The following is a 6,026-nucleotide window of genomic DNA, read 5'->3' as shown; positions in this document are numbered from 1 at the left end:
ATGGTCAATCTGTCGTCTGCATTGGCCGTGTACCATTTAAGGTGATACTGCCTCTGCAGAAGTCAGGGCATTCATACTACTTGCGCGCGCAGAGCTGTTGTGAAGGAAGTTGTCAAGGAAATTAGTTTGTGTTTATACAGGACCTCCCGCCCCTACCTACCATCAACCAATCATGTCAATGCAGAGCCCTCCGCATTGTTACAAAATTTGGGAGGTCATAGCTCCGTACAGCGCTCAGTTTGACCTCTGCATGCCCCCATAGGCTCCGCAATGGTGTTGCACCCTCCATATGGAGCCTCCGACCACATTTTCGGATCAAGCATAAATTGGCTTTTAACTCTGTAGCTTTCAAAAAATTCTATAGAGTATTTCATTTCAGAGAGGGGGAACTTTATTAGCAAAGCTTAATTTTTATAGCCTGTTTGACATAGTTCATGGTGTTTGTGTGCCCTTGTAGCAACTTTAATTATTTAAAACAAGACTTAAAGAGGACTCTTTTTTGGGGAGACATTCACGTTTTATTATTATTATCCCCGCTAGAGGGCAGCATTGTACAAGTCAAATTCCTTTCCCCAAAATGTCCAGAAACACAGGATGTGAAAGAACAATGGGGGAATTTTGAAGAAGTACATCTAAAATGACTTTAACCTGCGGATTTATGGTTTAGAATTACATATGATTACATCACATGCAATGTGTTCTGGTGTCTTCTGCAAACGACGGTGCCATATAAATTATTTACAGCCTTTTAGTGTATCATGTAGCAGTAAGAACTGAAAAATACAGAATTCTGGCTCTGCTGTCCTAAATTTGAATCATGACACATTCATTTTGAGACCCTGAAAACATTATAACATTTTTAATAATGTGGCTCCAAGACAAATTCCTTATGATTTATTATGCCCATATAAAATTAGTATTTTCAGAGGGATGATGATCTGTCATAGTTTTTACTGGTTTTCTGAAGCTAGAGAGTGAGAAACCCTATCCACTGTGTCCGATAGGCTACAGGAGAGTATCTATTTTAGAGTCAAGCCTAGTCTTTGTGATCTCTAAACAAGCTCACAGCCCTCTGGTGGTGTAGGGGTTAACGGGATGGAGGCAGTTGAAAGCAAGTCTTCTTAATACCTACCGCAGGAAGCTCCTCCCCCTGTTGTGGCGGGAAATGCTGGTGTGCGAGAGAGAGCGAGAGAGACAGAGACATGTAAAACATATGTTTCCCATGCCAATAAAGCCCTTTTAATTGAATTGAAGAGAGAGAGAGAGAACTGCAGTGGCTGAACCTAAAAAGGAGCGTATCTACTACTACTCTACCTGCTACCACCGGGTTGCCCTGGCAACATGCCAGAAGCAAGCACCTAGGAGGAAGGGGAAGAGAAAGAGATAGCTTTTACAGCCCCAGCCCCACACCCTCCCTGTTTTGGCGCGAGAGGGACAGAGTGATAATGCTATGTCATAGCAGTAGATGGGCGGGGACTAAGCAGGCATGAGTGTAGGGGAAGAACAAAGAGGGTAGAATAGAGACACACACACACACATCTCTGAGGGTAGGAGCCAAATTACTATCTTAACGGTAATCAATCTCCAAAATAACTGCCCAGGTCTGTCTATTCATCCATTGACCCCGCCCCCTCCATACACACATAAACACGCACCTTTTCCATGTTTATATAGCCATGTATTAACAGCTGACTCAGACTCAAAAAGTGTTGAAAATCCACTTTCAGAGAGGCCATTCTATGGAACACAGACTAGTCCAGAGACACCACCACTGTCAGGAGAGAGAAGGCCCTCAAAGCAGAGACCACAGTCCAGCCATTCCCTACACGTTCTGCCTCGAAAGGAGCCCTATACAAAATCAGGAAGCGTGAGCTGCCTCTTTGTTCCCACTTCCCAGAGCTAGAACCACAACCTATGCAGTCTACAACTCTCTGACAGACAGAGAGGTGAAAGGAGGGCATTGATTATTACATAACCAGATTCTACAGCACCAAACACATTCAGCTGCTGTTCGAAGAAAAGACTGGTGACTGTTGTCCATGGAGGCAGGACAGACAGAGACTGGTGACTGTTGTCCATGGAGGCAGGACAGACAGAGACTGGGAGCACAATGATCTAAATGCTTTATGTTCAAAATCTGGTATTCCACATGGGCTCACCCACTTGTTCTCTCAATTAAATTGCAATTCAAAGGGAAGTATTGGCATGGGAAACATATGTTTATATTGTTGTCTCTCCAGTCTGTCTATCTACTGTAGCCCCCCCCCCGCCCCCCCTTCTTTTTCTATTTCCATCCGTGTGGTAATTAGCCATTGTTTGCATGGTGGTGGTGGGGTGGAGAGAGAAACTGATTAGTGAGGGTTTGGCTGTCGCTTCATAAGGGACAAAGAACAGGGAGAGAACCAAACAGAGCCTCTGTGACAACTATGGGGTCTGCAGGGGATTAAAGGGGGTGGGGGAGGGGTTAATACCCCTCTGAGTAGCTTGAGGGTATGCAGGGGGAGGGAGATCTTCAATGGGAAGAGATTCAAAAGATGCAGCAAGTGTCCCGACTACAACTGATGCAACTTTATACTGTGAAGCACTGCGGAGCCGAACAAAGGAACATCTGCTTACTGACAAAGCATTCAGACACAGCAATGGCTCTCAGCTGGGACGCAATGGCTTCAGATTGGTTTCAAAACTAGCAACAGGTTAAGAATTGAGAAAATATGAGAGAAAAGAACATGAGTTAGGTCAGATTTATGGCAGACGTTGAGTTAAAATATGAACTATATTTAACTGTTGTCAAAAACGTCATATGCACATCATATTACACATAGGTACTTGTTGAAGAGGTTTACACTATTTTGCACATTGTAGTTCCAATTAGTGGTATGGGAGAGTACAGTGTGCAATCCTTTCTGTTTCAAAATACAAACCACAGCCCTAGAGATCAGTCTTTCACAGTTCACTTGCACATGCACAAGAACACACTACACACACTCTTACATTCTGTATGGAACGTTGCCAGGGTGAGGGTAATAGACCAGCTGTAAGAGCTGAGGCCCGTTCCTCCTCTCCTGTAGCCCTGATCAACCATTCACCAGCTCCATGGTTACATCACATGCTAAACCTACTGCTACATCACTGATAGGACAACCTACAGTAGGCCTACTCCTCCGTCTTCCAACAATGCTACTGTGCTTACATTCATTTACATTTATCCCACCACCATACCTTGCCCTTTGAATATGGAACTAGGCGGGAAATTTGATCTTTGACCCCGTATTGTCAGACTGGTCTCAGGCTACAGCTCCCTGGTTCAGAGTGGTTCTAGGTTCTACTAGGCCTGGGCTAGGTAGTGCTGCGCTCGTTGTCCAGGTCAGGGGACCTTATGACGAGTTCATTATTCTCAGTGATGGGGTCTGTCTGGGGCCAGATGGCCGTGGTGTTTAGACTAACGGGATTAGGATTATCTCCATATTAGACAGGCGAGCTGAGAGGCCAGCTCCCCACCATCACAGGACTGCTGCTTCAAAAATAACATCCCCAGTCACTACCAAGTCACTACTCTACAATGGGCATCTACACTATTTCCTCTATTGAGATTTGCCAAGAACAGTCAGAGCTTGATATTGTAATTTCACTGCATAAAGGGTGAAATTCCTACTCTTCTGTGAACACATTACTGTTTATTTTGTATTTAAATAGAACAAGATGATAGAGTTGCAAAGCTCAAATGCAGAACATGCATGCATGTATGTCACAAATTAGCAAGGGCCAGATGTAGAGAGACAGCGTGTCCCGACTGAATCATTCCTGTTATGTAACTTTGGCCTTGGGATGAGACAGAGTGTGAGAGAAACAGAAAGGGGCTGATGATTCTGGCCTATATCACAGAGGACCAGAAACACAGAAATATGGACCTGAGGGAAGGGCTGGAGTCTAGGAAGAACCTGTTGGTGAGAGAAAGATAGAGGGACTGGGAGACATGGAGATGGGAATACAGATGGAGAAACGAACAGACGGTGAGACGAAGTGATAAATAAAGCTAGAGAGAGTGACAGTGTGTGTGTGTGCATGTGAGTGTGTCCATATCCATTTTATACCCTGATGAAGACATCTTGTCTGTCGAAACATTGGTTATTATGTTATTAAATTATTGCATCTGAGCTCCTAGTGTGCGGCTCTCCTTTTTATTTTCAAGTGTGTCCATGTAAAACAGGCAAAATCTCCTCTTCTCTCTCCCTCGACTGCAATCGCAGTCACTTAAAAATAAAATGAGGGAAAAGGTGTGTTCTAAAAAGTGTTGATGTTAAGTAATACCTAGGCAGTCATTCAAAATACAAATTTTTTCTCAACTGACTTGCCTAGTTAAATAAATGTTTTTTAAAAAATACAAAAAAATGTTTTAAAATTAAAGACTACAGAAATGAAAGTAGGTCCACCCAGCAATATTCTCTCCATTCTCCAGCTGAACTTCTATTATTTTATCGCTATTTTACTGGAAAGAAACTGCAAAACACAATGTCCCAGAAGACCTCCAATCTTACATTCAAAGTAGACATAAGTTAAAGCATAAGGGAGAGGCAGTCAAATGTGTGATTGCAGCACCGTAAAGACAATATAATCAAAAGACCAAAGAAAGCCGCATGTTTAACAACATCTGGGTCAGATGGGCTCCGACCTGATAAGGAACCGTTTCAACAAGATCTATTGTGCTTTTAGTCGACTTCCTCTCTGAATCACTATGTAAAGACACTATGTAAACTCCGCATAACCAAGCCAGTGAGAAGAATACAGGGGAATATAATGACTTAACATGGCAGAAAAAACATTGCCCAATATCTCTCTGTGTTAAAGTGCAAAGGTATGGAATGTCTCACGACAGCTGAGTTGCGAAACTTTCATCGACAAGAACAGAGATGCAGTTGTTCAGACATTGCTCAATGTTTACTGCTCAATGTTTACTGAGGTGTGTTGCAATCGTCACACCACCTTTTCTGGCTCCGGAAGTACTTTATATTATTTGCATTTATGCTGGTGGATAACCTGGCAGCATTCCTCATAGAGCTGTTCTCTGTGCTGTTCTGTGAGGAGGTTGGGCTAACGTTTATGCACTGTGTTAGCCAGACTGATTATTGTTCAGCTCAGTGATGAGGGAATCTATCTATTTGGGTAATCAATTGTGTGAAAATGAACCGTAACACACACTGGCACAGTCAAATATAAACACATACACACAGAGTAGCACATCATAGAGGACTGTTTGCTACCCTAGAACACTATCACTGCAGCCTAGTGCACACCCACACACACTTATCTGTTCTCTCTCTGAGCTGGGATACTATTGGCCCATTGACAAAAGAGCAGATACACAGACGCTCTGCTCTCCCATTGTCTCTTCTCTGATATCAGGCCACTGACCCTTGCCCTGGTCATCCTGTTAACCACAATTCTCAAATTATCCACACAGTAAATTATCCCCAGCCATTCAATCAACCACTAAGATCATCAAGTCAGCCCTCCTAGTCATTACCTATTGTATGTGAGCTGATTTGCTGGGAAGACCTCTATTCTTGATTTAAATAGGCATCGATGGCACCAGGTCAAAGTGTTTATGTCGACTAAAGTGGATGTGTTGGTGGTGCTGATTAGCAGTGTAGTGGAAGGAGAGGTGAAGGAGAACCAGCGTGTAGCGACTTACGTGGATTACATATTTGTGGAGAGAGAAATGGAGAGAAAAAAAGTCCAGGAGGAGTATGACGGTGTAATGAGGATACTTGCTTGTGTAGGGAGATTTCAACAGGGGAGAGGAATAACAAAGCGTTCTGAGGAGAGGATCTATAAATCAGGAAGATCAGAGTTCCCTGTACCGCCAACTGACCGAATCATCACCCTGATCAGACATACACTGTGGTCTGACCACCACTAGAGCTCACTTAGGCTGCATTTAAACAGGCAGCACAATTCAGATCTGATCTACTTGGCCTTTTGTCCAATCAGATCAGAGAGGTAGAAGATCTGCGATTGCTCAAAATATC

Source organism: Oncorhynchus mykiss, chromosome 19, assembly GCF_057628025.1.
Source record: "Oncorhynchus mykiss isolate SJ-2025 chromosome 19, ASM5762802v1, whole genome shotgun sequence".
Classification (NCBI taxonomy): Eukaryota; Metazoa; Chordata; class Actinopteri; order Salmoniformes; family Salmonidae; genus Oncorhynchus; species Oncorhynchus mykiss.
The sequence above is the reverse complement of the archived record's forward strand: the minus strand, read 5'-3'. Positions refer to the sequence as shown.